The 16851-nt window shown below is 40.1% G+C and overlaps 1 long non-coding RNA gene across 1 annotated transcript; it reads right to left on the bottom strand.

Annotated features, from left to right (window-relative positions):
• Window positions 1-3531: 3531 nt before the first annotated feature.
• Window positions 3532-4743, bottom strand: LOC107801835 (uncharacterized). The gene is made up of 2 exons (XR_001651718.2): window positions 4151-4743; window positions 3532-3705 (listed from the first exon to the last, which is right to left on the bottom strand). It is a non-coding gene; the product is annotated as an uncharacterized LOC107801835 (long non-coding RNA).
• Between the last annotated feature and the right edge of the window lie 12108 nt (window positions 4744-16851).

Raw genomic sequence — 16851 nt, 5'->3', positions numbered from 1 at the left:
GCATAAGAGGACCGGGTCTACTTGAGTGATTTTTCAAGATCAGTCTTTACTCTACCTAGTTCTTCCTGAAGTTGTTTGTTTTTCTCAAGCTCAACACGTAGACAAACTGCACTGACTTTAACTCATTTTCAAGCTTAATGTGTGCCTCGCTTGCAACTTCCTTTCCTTTTTGATAATTTTCAGCACTACTTTCCATTGTAGGTTTCCCAATGGTTTCCTTCAAGTCCATTACTACCACTAGAAGGTCATGTCTTTCTTGTTCAACATTTTCAATCTTTTTCTTTATGACATTTCTTTCTTTCTTTCTTCAAGTTCTCGATTGACTCTCTTAGATCAACTGTAACTATTACTAGGTCATCTATATACTATTCTACTTCTTTTAGTTAAACTGTTTAGACATCTCTATCATTTATAAGACTATGATAAGCGTCGATTAGCACATTTACCAAAGACATGAGTTTCTTCAGAGAATAAGATTTCAGATTTCTTTGAACATCCAGAAAATTTACCTCATCATCATCGTCAACTTCATTATCATACTGGGCCATCAAAGTAAAAATTGAATCATACTCGGTTGATTCACTTTCTACTGCTATCATAGAGTTGTTACCTGTTTCATCATCTTCTCCAGATTCGCTTGATGAATCTCCCCATGCAACAAGAGCTTTTCTTACAACATTGCCAACATCGTTTTTTCTATTGAAGTGTCTGGTAGGAACCAGGTTCCTTTTGGCTGCTTTGTCAGAGTTATTCTTGTACTGATCCTCTTTAGGAGAGGTCAATCCTTGATGAAATGTTCTGGCTTGCCACATTTATGATAGATATCATAAATCTTTGTCTTGCTTGAACTTCCCATTTTTGGAATGCCTCTATTCCTGAACCATCTTCTGGAATCTTCTTCTTAGGCATTCACTTTACTTTCCCAAGAATTGGGTAGCGCGGTTAGGATCTTTCTAACCAGCTTGTTTCTTGGAATAGTTTCACCAAGGGAGTGAAGCTCATTAGTGATGGAGGTGAACCGAGTATTCATTTTTTGGACAAATTCATTGTCTTGCATCCTGAAGATCTCGTATTCAGTTGTGAGCATGTCGATTTTGGATTGCTTAACCTGTGTTGTTCCTTCATGAGTTGTCTGCAAGGCTTCCTAGATTTCTTTGGTTGAGTGACATGCTGATATCTTGTTGTATTCACTTGGTCCAATACCACATACCAAAATATTCTTAGCACGAAAGTTCTTCTCTATGGCCTTTCAATCTACATCGTTGAATTCTTTCCTCGTCTTAGGAATAGCTACTGGTGGGTCGCCAAGGTTTTTGATAGGAATAAATGGTTTATCACATATAACATCCCATAGCTCAGAATCTTCAGCCATGATAAAGTCATGGATTCTAGTTTTCCACCACCATAATACTATCCATTGAACCTAGGTGGTCTAAAGTAGACTGGCTTTTTTCAAAGTTTGGAGAAGCAATCGTAATGATCCTTTCTAGGTGTTAACTTGATAGAAAGAACCTGCTCTGATACCAATTGATATAATATATGATTCCACCAAACTCTATAGAGAACCAGGTTCTCTATCAGGTCCAATAGTACATACACACACATTAGTAATTAAATGGCAAGAGGAATTTTATGTGGAAAATTTCCAGCTTAACAGGATTAAAAATCACGACCTACCCTTGTAGGATTTCAACTTCACTACTGAGCAACTTTTAGATTACAATTTATGAAACCTAGAAATTAACCTCTTAATCCTCACTAACTTGTAATACTCTATTACAAGCTACTTGGCAATAACTCTATTATAAAGACTTTACAACTTGACTAACTCTAGCCACGACTCAAACACACTAGTTTAAGATTTACAAATGAGTTCCTATAGAATTCTTCTAAACAAGCTAGATAGGAATTACAATTAAAGAACTATTACAAAGTTACAACTCAACTAAGTGTCATACCACTTTTTTTACCCCAAAAGATATATGTATGTTATGGATTGTGGGTTAAAGAGTTTTCCCAATTAAAGTGACAAATTTGAGTAGGGATATTTTATTTACAGAGTCGCCACTTGGAATTGATTTTGGGTGTTTCAAGTCACCTTTTATTTGAATCCCTAGTCAAAGAAAGATTTGTCTCTATCATTATTGGTCTGCAAAAACAAAGTCAGGGTAAAAAATTCTGTTAATCGGGGAGAAGGTGTAAGGCATTCCTCGAGTCCCGTAGTTCTAGCATGGTCGCTTTATTACCTAAATTTTGCTTTAAATTAATTTTTAGATAAACCGTGCTTTATTTGATTTTCATGTTTGCCTATGTACACTTTTATTGTTGATGACTTTATTAATCTCAAACTTGGATGATTATCCCCGACCCTAGCTTACACTAACCAAGATGAGTATCCCCGACCTTAGTTCGTGCGTCGTACCTAAAATTGGAGTCTACTCGAAGTTTATTAAATAACAAACTTTTATTTACTTGAAAGAATTGGAACAAGACGTCCTCACGACCTTGCCTTTTTATTTATATCTTTATTCCGAAGCGAGTCTTCCCGATATCGGTTAAGACGAAATTATTTACGAAAGTTAAGACGAATTACTATAGGGGTTAGATTTTGGAAAAATAATTGTTCATCTTTATTATTAAACAAAATGCCTCTTTCTAGGTTAATGATGGTAGGATGACATAGGAATATTATTGATATTAGACCTTAGAACTTTATTCTTATTATCATTATTATTAATTAAAAGAATAAAATTAGTATAAACAAAACAAATAAATAAATAAATTATGTGCACATGTTCTTGCCAATATACTTAGCTCTCAAATTATTTAAGAGTATCTAAACTATTAAAATAGTTCAAAAAAAAAATCTGATTTTTAGATTTATTATTGTAGGAGAACATGACAATTTAATATTGGACCGGTTCTATCCATTTTAAAGAAACTGGCTAACTTCTTGATAAAAGGAATGGATCAACTTATTATTAAGTAAGCTGTTGGGGCCAATTTTAGTTAAACACAAATATAACTCATTAGCTGATATGAGCCAATAGCTTAACAACTGCGCAAACTACCCGCTCTATTTCCATGTGACTTGGAAGAAAGAAAAATTTCAGCTTTCGCCAATTAAAGTAGTACTAAAGGGGACTAGTAAAAGAAACATGAAATCTAAAACAAACAATTGGGTAACGAGAAATTAACTAAAGCCGAAAACAACATTGCTGCAATAGGGGAATAATAAAACTAGATCATTAATTCCAACTTCTAGCAAGCAAAATGGCAGAGATCTTAAGCCAAACAAGACACTTTTTCACAAACTCCATAGCTTTTGTCCACTCCAAAGTCTTTATTGAATCTTTAACAAACTATTTTCTTGTCTAAAATATTGCCAAGATTATATTGAAATACCACTTAAAAGATGAAAAAAATACTATAGAGGAAAAATAAAGCAGCAAAGTCATGGATTTAACACTATGATCCCCAAGCCGGATTCAAAACTGGAACTTCTGGCAAACTCATTTAAAGATGCTCAAATAATATAAACATGCTAAAACTTTCACTGATTGCTATTACAAATCTGCATTACAAAGGATGAAGAATTACGTGAAATGTAAAAAATACCAAAATACAGCAGAATGAAATGAAATTCCAGCAGCCAAAACAGCAACAACCAGCAGCAAATCAGCAACTTTTTACCTGAGAAACAGCCTAGAAAACATCCTTAAACTTAGTAACTTTAATAGAAGAAGGATCCCAACAATCAATTTCAACACTTTTATGCTTTTGAAAGGTCTTGCTGAAATAAAATTCACTCACAAAAGCTCACCATTTACCTTTTACCCTTCACAAACTAATATCAAACTAACAAACCAAGTCAAACGGTAAAAGCAGAAAATTCAGCATTGAACTTAGCCAATTAAACTAATACTGATATGATCAATACAAGGGAAAAAATAAAAACCTATGATTAGGCAAACCACGTATTATAGTGAAGCAATTATTCACAACATAACCAACTAAGCGTCGAAATCAGAAATAATACTATACGAAGTAGTGGATTGATCATTATCAGAACTTAAACCTAAACAAACTAACAAATCAAATAAGAAAAATAGAAAATTTAAGACAAAGAGAAAGGGATTAGGAGTTTTACCAAACTCGGTTCCGCAATGAGGCAGCCGACTCGAGTACATTTTTCTTTGAGATAAAATGCCACTATAATTTTCTTGTCACACGGCCGTCGAAACTAGCATTTTTATCTCAAAGAAAAACGTGCCTAGGTCGAGAAAATGGCTTCGGACAGGGGGTGGTCGTAGAAATTTGGCCAGATTTTTTGCTAGATTTTCAGCTTGAGACCAATGTAAACAGTAGTCCTCGCCGAGCTCTGTCCATGTATATAGGTGTTGGGTGGAAAATATGGCTCAAATTTCACGAATTTTAAGAAAAAATTGACGACTAGGCTTTCTTAGATCTACTATTCGTGTATTTTAAGGTTTTTTTTTAAGGATTTGGTTTGAAGATATGGAAATAAGAGGTTGTGAAGATTATATGGTGAAATTTTAGGGTTGATTGTCCACCATCGGACTGTGACAGGTAGCAGCTGGTGGAGGGTTTGAGGAATTGAGGAGAGAAGAGAAAAAGAAGGGGGAAGGGAAAAATAGGGCAAAATTTCTGATTTTCTAGGTTTTAAATACCTAGATTGAGGAGGAATAAGGACCACCAGATCAAAAGGCAATGGAAGACTCACATTTAATCTTGTCACTTAATGAAATGATGTAGTTTCTTCCTAAACTACATCGTTTTGAGCTCTTTTTTGGCCAGCCACCTAATGGATCAGGTATGCCCCAATTGGGCTCAAATTTTGAGCCACTTTTAGCTCAATTTTAATTAAAATAGACTAGCCTAATTCCTTTTTCCTCTAATAAAATTATAGACTTATTTAGTCATAAAGAAACTGTACAAGTAGAAAAAAATCTTTTTGATATATATAATTAAAATATGCAAACTAAAATACAAATAGAAGGTGAAAAAAATTATTTTTGATACTTTTTAATTAAGGAATTCACATAAAAATATACAAATAAATTTAAAGAAAAATAACTCAAATAGCTAAAACTATCCAAAAGTTAGTTTTTTTTTGTCGGAGAATTAAAAGCATGTAAAATTAGGTATTCACAGCTGCCCTTCTTTCCTCGAGAACATGAAGAGTTTTCGTGCAAAGAAAAGTAAATGCCATGGCTAAATTTGCTCGCGTAATACTCCAATGAAAGCATTTTTTGGAAAAAGGTGACGGAACCTTACTTTTGAGGTTGCCGACATATCCTTGACTTTAAAGGAATCAGGTCAGTGTAGTTCATAGAAAATTTGGTAGCTGGGACTACCAAACACTAGAGTTAAGACTGTTGTTGTTGTTGTTGTTGTTGTTGTTACTGCTACTTGCTACTATTATTGTTACTTGATGCTTACATCAAAAGAAAAAGAGAAAGAACAACATATGTCTGCAAACTAAAAAGCTACAATATTCCTATCTATGTGTCTTTTAGAGTCAAATCTTGATTCTTGATCTTCTCGTTTGTGTTGACCTTAGATTGGATCTTGATGCTCTTTGAAGAAAAGATTATGACTCAATCTCAGTTTCTTGCTTTCCTGATCCGAAATTGAGAAGATGAATCTTGAGAAGGTGGATCACTCACGCATTGTCAAAGTTAACTCCAACTATCCTGTGATCGAAAGACTTCTTTCTTCTGATGATAACTGAAACTTCAAGCTTTGATCGTCACAACCTGTGCTCTACGGCGGGGCCTGCAAAGCCATCAAAGACGAACAAAATTTTCTGCCCTAGTTTGGCACTGAGAAAATTTTGTGAGTTATTAGGTAAAGTTGTAGATCAACTTATTTTATTTGAAAGATGCAAAAAAGATACTGAATACTCCGAATCGAATATGCTTCTCTTAGGAGTAGAACTGATAAACCATAGACTAAGAGGTGCATCTCCCATGGGTATTATTAGGATGACTGGGCAATTGAAGTACTCGAACTAGGAGTTGTGTCTCTTAGGAGTAATGATACATATTAGGAAGTGTGCCTCCTATTAGAATGAATAGGGTTGACTCAAGCTAGGAAGTGCGTCTCCTACGAGTGAGGTTGAATGACTCAAACTAGGAAGTGTGTCTCCTACGAGTGAGGTTGAAGGACTTTTACTAGGAAGTGCATCTCGTACGATTAATGGTTCAGATAAGGAAGTGTGTATCCTATTGAAATGACTCAAACTAGGAAGTGCATCTCCTACGAGTAAGATTGAAGGACTTATAGTAGGAAGTGCGTCTCCTAGGATTAATGGTTCAGATTAGGAAGTGCATCTCCTATTAGAATGTGTCACGACCCGGATTTCCCACCCTCGGGAGTCGTGATGGCATCTACTAGTGAAAGCTATGCAAGCCGTCCATTTGAACAAATTACTTTTTTCCTATTTTTAATTCTTTAACAAATGTGAATAAACAGTTTATAAATAGCGGAAATTTAAAACAAGTGAAAAAAACAATTAAACCATTTAAATAATTCCAACATGAGTTCTTAAACAAAAACTACCCAAGACTAGTGTCACAACTCCATATAGGGTCTAAGAATTCTACAAACAAGGTACGGAAAATAAATGCAACACTGTTTCTAAATTACTTGAGTGAAACATGAAGAAAATATAGATGGAGATGCCAGGGCCTGTGGACGCCTGCAGGACTACCTTGGATCTCCGTATGGACTGAAGGCAGCCACCCAAGCTAAGGTCCAAAACTGCTACTACGGGATCTGCACACAGTGTAGAGTGTAGTATCAGCAAAACCGACCCCATGTGCTGGTAAGTGCCTAGCCTAACCTCGGCGAAGTAGTAACGAGGCTAGGACAAGACTACCAACTAAACCTGTGCAGTTAAAGCACACACATATATATAGAGTTAAAGCATATATATATATATATAGCAAGTAATAATAAAGGAAACTATCAGTTAAAGATGGGAAGGGGACATGTTGTGGGGGAATATCATTTGCCAACAGTAACTCAGGAGGAAAACATAAAGAACAATTTAAAATTTGCAGGAAAAGGAATAAGGAAAACAGAACAAATCAATTTCCACTTTTATCCTTTAATGTTGCGGCGCCCAACCCGATCCAAATCATATATCACTGTTGCGGCGTGTAACCCAATCAAAATATAATATTGTTTCGGCTTGCAATCCGATCCAAATATAATATTGTTGCATCGTGCAACCTGATCCAAATATAATATTATTGCAGCGTACAACTCGATCCAAATATAATATCGTTGCGGCGTGCAACCCGCTCCCAATATACAATTCAACACAAATCACAAAGCAAGGGAGCAATAATGGAAATAACAATATCCCGGCAAGGGAATCGACAGTAAGAAGTAAATACGTCGCGACAAGGGAATCACCTATAACCAAACTTGTTCCAACATTTAACCTTACAAAGAAACCTCATCTAGAACCATTACTCAACCATAAGCAATTTCCACGAGAATGATCATAATTTTTTCCCAACACAGAGAATCAACCACTTAGGCATTTGTAGTACTTATTAAGAACACAACGATTTTAATTTAAGACTCACGGGCATTCTGGACAACGACGTATATATACTCGTCACCATACCTATACATCATACTCAACAAATAACACATAGCAAATAGGACTCGACACCTAATCCCTCAAGCTAAGATTATATCAAACACTTACCTCAAACTTCCACGGCCAACTCAAGCCTCAAACACCGCTTTTCCTTTAGAATTCGCCTCCAAATAACTCGTATCTAGTCCAAATTGATTTAACAACATCAATAAATGCTAAAGAATTTACACCCAATGCTTAATTATATGTTTTTTTTAATCATTTTTCCTAAAAAGTTAAAAATCGACCCCGGGCCCGCTTGGTCAATACACAAGGTTCGGACCAAAATCCGATCATCCATTCACCCACAATCCCGAATATTTAATTAGTTTCGAGATCCGACTCCAAAATGATGTCTAAATCCCAATTAATCAAAAAGCCCTAACTCTACCCAAATTCCTAATTTCTACCATAAAACCCTTAGATTTTAGGATGAAAATTGATGAAATGCAATGATTAATCGAAAGAAAAAGGTTAAGATTCATATATCAATGCTTTGGGGAAGAACTTTCTCTTTAAAAATCGCCTCAATGCTCCCAAATTTTGAAAATATGAAAATAAATGGGTTCTGCCCGTTTTTGCTTCTATTTTAAAATCACCGGGCAGGCCTTCATCGCGTTCGCGATGGGTTAGGCCTAGCTGACCATCACGTTCACGATCACAGGCTCGTGTTCGCAGAGCTTTAGCCCCCAAAGCCTTCGAGTTCGCGGTTGGGTGGCCACATTTGCATAGAGCAAATGTAAAACCCGTCCCCCAGGCCATTAACCTTACGTGTTCGCGAGTGCCTGGACGCGTTCGCGAAGGCTACTCCCCCCACAACCTCTCATTCGCGTCCCAAGCTTCGCGTTTGCGAAGAACAATTTTCACCTGAGGGATATTGCCTTCTGCGTTCGCGAGTGAAGCCATGCGAACTCGAAGCACAAAATCCTTGTGCACCAGAAACTGAAAACCTACAACATTTTTGAGTTTAAAAACATTTTGATACCTATCCGAAACTCACTGAGCCCTCGGGGCTCCAAACCAAACATGCATACCAACTCAAAAACATTATATGAACTTATCCGTGCGATCAATTCGCCAAAATAACATCTTAAACAATGAATTTAGCATAGAATTCTAAGAAAAATCTCAAAACTCTCAAAGTATCAATTTTCACAACTACGGGTCTGAATCACATCAAACGACTTCCGTTTCTTACCAAGTTTTACAGGCTCAACTTGAATCACATATAAGACCTGTACCGGGCTAAGGAACCAAAATACGGCCCCGATACCAACAACTTCCAAACATTGTTTTTCATTTTTAAAAACTCATATCTATTCTAGAAAATAATTTTCTTTTAAAATTCGTTTCTCGGGCTTGGGACCTCGGAATTTGATTCCGGGCATACCCCAAGTCCCATATTTTCCTACAGATCCTCCGGGACCATCAAATCACGGGTGCGGGTGAGTTTACCCAAAATATTGACCAAAGTCAACTTAAATTTATTTTAAAGGCAAATTTTATCATTTTTCACAGATTTTCACATAATGGCTTTCTGGCTACATGCCCGGACTACACATGCAAATCGAGGTGATGCAGAGAGAGGTTTCTAATGCCTCTGAACATATAATTTATTTCTAAAACAAGTGATGACCTTTTGGGTCATCATATTCTCCACCTCTAAAACCACCGTTCGTCCTCGAACGGACATAAGAAGGAAGTACATGAGTCGGGGAAAAGATGGGGATAACGGCTCCGCATATCGGACTCCCAGGTCGATGCCTTAGCAGGATAACCTCTCCACTGAACACGAACAGAAGGAAAACTCTTCGATCTCAACTGTCAAACCTGCCGGTCTAGAATAACTATCGGCTCCTCCTCATAGGACAAGTCCTTGTCCAACTGGACAGTGCTGAAGTCTAACACGTGGGATGGATCATCGTGATACTTCCGAAGCATGGACACATGAAATATTGGATACACGGCTGATAAACTCGGCAACAACGCAAGTCTATAAGCCACTTCTCCCACTAGATCAAGAATTTTAAACGGGCCAATGAACCTAGGGCTAAGCTTGCCCTTATTTCCAAATCTCATTACGCCCTTCATAGGCGACAGGCGAAGCAACACCCGCTTACCGACCATGAATTCCAAATCACGAACCTCGATCGGTATAACTCTTTTGTCGGGCCTGAGCTGTACGGAGCCTATCCTGAATAATCCTGACCTTGTCCAAGGTATCATGCACTAGATCCGTACCCAAAAACCGAGCCTCTTCTAGATCAAACCATCCAACCGGTGACCGACACCGCCTACCATACAAAGCCTTATAAGGAGCCATCTGGATACTCGACTGGTAGCTGTTGTTGTAGGCAAACTCTGCTAAAGGAAAAACGGATCCCATGAGCCTCCAAAGTCAATGACACAAGCTCGAAGTATATCCTCCAAAATTTGAATGGTCCGCTCGGACTGCTCGTCCGTCTGAGGATGAAACCCTGTGCTCAACTCAACCCGTGTGCCCAACTCTCATTGAACTGCTCCCCAGAAATGTGAGGTAAATTGCGTACCTCGATCTAAAATGATAGACACGGACACACCATGAAAACGAACAATCTCCCGAATATAGATCTCAGCTAACCTCTCGGAAGAATAGGAGACTGCCACAGGATTGAAATGTGCTGACTTGGTCAGCCTATCAACAATAACCCACACTGCATCGAACTTCTTCTGAGTCCGTGGGAGTTCAACAATGAAGTCCATAGTGATACGCTCCCACTTCCACTCAGGGATCTCAATCTTCTGGAACACACCAGTGAGTCTCTGATGCTCGTACTTAACCTGCTGACAGTTCAAACACCCAGCCACATATGCAACAATGTCCTTCTTCATTATCCTCCACCAATAATGCTGTCACAAATCCTGATACATCTTAGCGACACTCGGATGAATAGAGTACCGGTAACTATGGGCTTCCTCTAAAATCAACTCTCGGAGTCCATCCATATTAGGCACACAAACTCGACCCTGCAATCTCAAAATTCCATCATCTCCTAAGGTAACCTGCTTGGCACCTCTGTGCTGCACCGTGTCTCTAAGGACACATAAATGAGGATCATCATACTGCCGACCTCGAATATGCTCCAATAAAGAAGAATGAGTGATTGTGCAAGCTAACACACGGCTGGGCTCAGAAACATCCAACCTCATAAACTGATTGGCCAAATCCCGAACATCCAAAGCAAGCGGTCTCTCACCGACTGGAATATAAGAAAGAATGCCCATACTGACTGACTTCCTACTCAAAGTATCGCCACCACATTGGCCTTTCCCAGATGATATAAGATGGTGATATCATAGTCTTTCAACAGCTCCAACCACCTTCTCTGCCTCAAATTTAGCTACTTCTGCTTGAACAAGTACTATAGACTCTTGTGATCCGTGAACACCTCACATGCCAGGCCATACAGATAATGCCTCCAAATCTTCAACGCATGAACAATGGATGCTAATTCCAAACCATGGACTAGATAGTTCTTCTCATGAATCTTCAACTGCCGCGAAGCATAGGCAATGACCTTGCCATCCTGCATCAACACCGCACCAAGCCCAATACGAGATGCATCACAATAAACTGTATGTGTCCCTAAACCTGTGGGCAAAACCAACACTAGTGCCGTAGTCAAAGCTGTCTTGAGATTCTGAAAGCTCACCTCACACTCGTTCGACCACCTGAACTGGGCACCCTTCTGGGTCAACATGGTCATCGGGGCTGCAATAGACGAAAATCCCTCCACAAACCGATGATAGTAGCCTGTCAAACCCAAGAAACTCCATATCTCTATAGCTGATGCGGGTCTAGGCAAGTTCTTAACTGCCTTTATCTTCTTCGGATCTACCTGAATACCCTCTGCTGATACAACATGACCCAGGAATACAACTAAACTCAACCAGAACTCGCATTTCGAAAACTTGGAATACAACTGACTATCCCTCAAAGTCTAAAGAACCACTCTCAGATGCTGCTCATGCTCCTCCTGGATACAGGAATAGATCAAAATATTATCAATGAAGACTATCACGAACGAATCCAAGTAAGGCCTGAACACTCGGTTCATCAAATCCATAAAAGCTGTTGGGGCATTTGTCAACCCGAATGACATCACCAAAAACTCATAATGCCCATACCGAGTGTGGAAAGCAGTCTTAGGGACATCGTATGCCCTAATCCTCAACTGATGGTAGCTAGATCTCAAGTCAATCTTCAAAAATATCTTGGCACCCTGAAGTTGATCATACAAATCATCAATCCTCGGCAGTGTATACTTATTCTTAATTGTAACCTTGTTCAACTACAGGTAACCTATACACATTCTCATCGATCTGTCCTTCTTCTTAACAAACAACACCGGCGCACCCCAAGGCGAAACACTAGGTCTAATGAAACCTTTTTCAAGCAAGTCTTGCAATTTCTCCTTTAACTCTTTCAACTCAGGCGAGGCCATATGATACGGCGGAATAGAAATGGGCTGAGTGCCCGGAGCCAAATCAATGCAGAAGTCAATATCCCTGTCGGGTGGCATACTTAGCAGGTTTGAAGGAAATACCTTAGGAAACACACAAACAACAGGCACAAAATCAATAGAAGGAACCTCGACACTAGAATCACGAACATATGCCAAATAGGCTAAACACCCTTTCTCGACCATGCACCGAGCCTTCATATATGAGATAATACTACGGGTAGAGTGACCGGGAGTCCCTCTCCACTCTAGACGAGGTAAACCCAACAAGGCTAAGGTTACAGTCTTGGCATGACAGTCCAAGATAGCATGGTAAGGTGATAACCATTCCATCCCCAATATAACATCGAAATCAACCATGTCTAAAAGCAATAAATCTACACGAGTCTCAAGACCCCCAATCACAACTACACAAGAACGATGGACTCGATCTACCACAATAGAGTCACCCACCGGTGTGGACACATATATAGGAGCACTCAAAGAATCACCAGGCATGACCAAATAATGTACAAAATAAGATGACACATAGGAGTATGTATACCCTAGATCAAATAAAAATGAAACATCTCTACTACAAACCAGAACAATACCTATGATAACTACATCGGAAGCCTCAACCTCAGGCATGGCTGGAAGAGCATAACATCAGGGCTGAGCCCCTCCACCCTGAACTATGTCTCTGGAATGACCTGCTGCTCACTGGCCTCCACCTCTAGCTGCCTGACCTCCACCTCTGATACCTCTTCCTCCACCTCTAGCACCACTATCCCCACCCCTAGCTGGAGGAGCGGGCGGTGGAACACTTGGCACCTGAACCATAGAATAGGAACCCTGCTGCGATTGAATCCCACTAATCTCGGACAAGCCCTCCGGATATGACCATACTTACCGCACTCAAAGCATCCACCTAAATGTTGCGGTTGAGGAAACTGAGACTGACCCTGGCGACCTGAATGACCACCCTAAAAACTTTGGAGCAGCGGTGTACTAATAGGATCTGGTGGTGCACTGTAGGGCTGCTGATCAGAATATTGCATATGAGAACCACGGACACCTGAAGCGCTGTGAGAAACCTGAAGTACTGACTGAAAAGGCCTAGGAGGATGGCCTATACTATACGAATCCCTAACTCTAGACGAGGCACCACTGAATCTCCCTGAATGACGAGGCCTCTTATCAAACCCCTGACCACCCTCTGCGATAGAACCATCTCAACTCTCCTGGCCACATTGGCCGCCTAATGAAAAGAAATCTCACTCCCTGTCTCCTTAGCCATCTGAAGTCGAATAGGCTAAATGAGTCCCTCAATGAACCTCCTCACCCTCTTTCTCTCTCGGTGGGAAGTATGATAAGAGCATGACGAGCCAAGTCGATGAATCTGGTCTCGTACTGAATAACGGCTATAGAACCCTGCTAGAAATGCCCAAACTACCTCCGATAGACCTCTCTCTGAGTGATAGGGAGAAGCTTCTCCAGAAATAGCTGAGTAAACTGCTCCCAAGTCAAAGCTGGTGATCTTGCTGGTCTAGCCAAACAATAATCTCTCCACCAAGTCTTGGCGGATCTAGACAATTGGAAAGTAGCAAAGTTGAGCCCATTGGTCTCCACTATCCTCATGTTCCTAAGAACCTTATGACAACTGTCTAGATAATCCTGTGAATCCTCCGAAGATGCACCACTGAAAGTAGTTGTGAAGAACTTGGTAAACCTGTCCAATTTCCACAAAAGATCGCTAGACATAGCTACTCCATCACAGGTCTAAGCTACCACTTCCGGTTGAGCTGCTCCAACCAGCTGAGCTGCTGGAGTCTAAAACTGGGGAGTCATCTGCTCTGGAGTGTGAGTAGCAGGAGTCTAGGCTCCTCCTCTATCCTGAGAGATGGTTGGTGCTACAGGAAGCAAGCCTGCCCGAGTAACGCTCTCCATAAGGCCCACTAGACGGTATAGAGCATCCTGGAGTACTAGGGTAGCATTGAACTCCTCTGGGACCTGAGTTGGGCCCACCGAAACTGCCTAGGCCGGAACCTCATCATCAAAGTCAACCTGAGGCTCCGCCGATAGTGCTGCTGCTCTAGGCTGAGCTCTGTCCCTACCTCACCCTCTAGCACGGCCTCAACCTCACCCTCTGCCCCTCGTGGGAGCTGCTACTAGGGGTTCGAGCTGCTGATCGATGGATGAGGAAGCGCGTATTCTCGCCATCTGCGAAAGAACAAAGTAGAAATTCAATTAGCATAGAGAAACCAAACCGCACGACAGGAAAGAATAAATGTGAAGTTTTTCCTAACTCTGTAGCCTCTAGGGGATAAATGTGAGTAGAAATTAAATTAGCATAGAGAAACGAAACTGCATTTTCTCGCCTCTGTGAATTGTGAGACCCATGTAACCTAGAGCTTTGATACCAACTTGTCACGATCCTGATTTTCCACTCTCGGGAGTCGTGATGGCACCTACTAGTGAAAGCTAGGCAAGCCGACCATTTGAACAAATTACATTTTTTCCATTTTTAATTCTTTAACAAATGTGAATCAACAACTTATAAACAACGGAAATTTAAAGCAAGCGGAAGAAACAATTAAACCATTTAAATAATTCCAATATGAGTTCTTAACAAAAACTACCCAAGACTGGTGTCACAACTCCATAGACGGTCTAAGAATTCTACAAACAAGGTCCGAAAAATAAATGCAACACTGTTTCTGAATTACATGAGTGAAATAGGAAGAAAAGATAGAGGGAGATGTCAGGGCCTGCGGACGCCTGCAGGACTACATTGGAATCTCCGACTGGACTGAAGGCAGCCACCCAAAACTACGGTCCAAAAGTTGCTGCTCCGGGATCTGCACATAGTGTAGAGTGTAGTATCAGCACAACTGACCCCATGTGCTGGTAAGTGCTAGCCTAACCCAGGCGAAGTAGTGACGAGGCTAGGACAAGACTACCAACTAAACCTGTGCAGTTAAAACATATATATATATATAGCAAGTAATGATAAAGGAAACTAGCAGTTAAAGATGGGAAGGGGATATGTTGTGGGGAAATACTGTGGGGGAATATCATTTGCCAACAGTAACTTAGGAGGAAAACATAAAGAACAATTTAAAATTCGCAGTAGAAGGAATAAGGAAAACAGAACAAATCAATATCCACTTTTATCCTTTATTGTTGCGGTGCGCAACCCGATCCAAATCATATATCACTGTTGTGGAGTGCAACCCGATCCAAGTATAATATTGTTGCAGCGTGCAACCTGATCCAAATATAATATTATTGGGGCGTGCAACCCAATCCAAATATAATATCGTTGCGGCATGCAACCCGTATCCTAATATACAATTCAACACCAATCACAAAAGAGTCCCAGCAAGGGAGCAATAAGTTAACAACAATATCCCTGCAAGGGAATCGACAGTAAGAAGTAAATACGTCGCTACAAGAGAATCAACTATAACCAAACTTGTTCAAACATTTAACCTTACAAAGAAACCTCATCTCGAACCAATACTCAACCATAAGCAATTTCCACGAGAATAATCATAATTCTTTCCCAACACAGAGAATCAACCACTTAGGCATTTGTAGTACTTATTAAGAACAAAACGATTTTAATTTAAGACTCACGGGCATGCTTGACAACGACGTATAGACACTTTTCACCATGCCTATACGTCGTACTCAACAAATAACACATATCAAATAGGACTCGACTCCTAATCCCTCAAGCTAAGGCTAGACCAAACACTTACCTCAAACTTCCACGGCCAACTCAAGCCTCAAACACCGCTTTTACTTTAGAATTTGCCTCCAAATAACTCGTATCTAGTCCAAACTGATTTAACAACATCAATAAATGCTAAATAATTCACACCCAATGCTTAATTATAGGTTTTCTATCATTTTCCCCAAAAAGTCAAAAATCGACCCCGGGCCTGCATGGTCAATACATAAGGTTCGGACCAAAACGCGATCACCCATTCACCCACGATCCCAAATATATAATTAGTTGCAAGATCTGACCCCAAAATGAGGTCTAAATCCCAATTAATCAAAAAGCTCTAACTCTACCCAAATTCCTAATTTGTACCATAAAAACCTTAGATTTTAGGATGAAAATTGATGAAATGCAATGGGAAATCGAAAGAAAAAGGTTTAGATTCATATACCAATGCGTTGGGGAAGTACTTGCTCTTTAAAAATCGCCTCAATGCTCCCAAATTTTGAAAATATGAAAATAATTGGGTTCTGCACGTTTTTGCTTCTGTTTTAAAATCACTGGGCAGGCCTTTATCGCGTTCGCGATGGGCCTGTCGCGTTCGCGATGGGTCAGGCCTAGCTGACCATCGCGTTCGCGATCACAGGCTCACATTCGCAGAGCTTCATCCCCAGAGCCTTCGCGTTCGTGGTCGGGTGTCCGCGTTCGCATATAGCAAATGTGAAACCCGTCCCCCAGGCCATTAACCTTTCACATTCGCGAGTGCCTGGACGCGTTCGCGAAGGGTACTCCCCCCACAGCGTCGCATTCGCGTCCCAAGCTCCGCGTTTGCGGAGAATAATTTTTACCTGAGAGATATTGCCTTCTGCGTTCCCGAGTGAAGTCACGCGAACTCGAAGCACAAAATTCCTGTGCACCAGAAACTGAAAACCTTCAACATTTTTGAGTTTAAAAACCAT

Source organism: Nicotiana tabacum, chromosome 18 (genome assembly GCF_000715075.1).
Source record: "Nicotiana tabacum cultivar K326 chromosome 18, ASM71507v2, whole genome shotgun sequence".
Taxonomy (NCBI): Eukaryota; Viridiplantae; Streptophyta; class Magnoliopsida; order Solanales; family Solanaceae; genus Nicotiana; species Nicotiana tabacum.
This window is presented reverse-complemented; position numbering and strand designations above follow the sequence as displayed.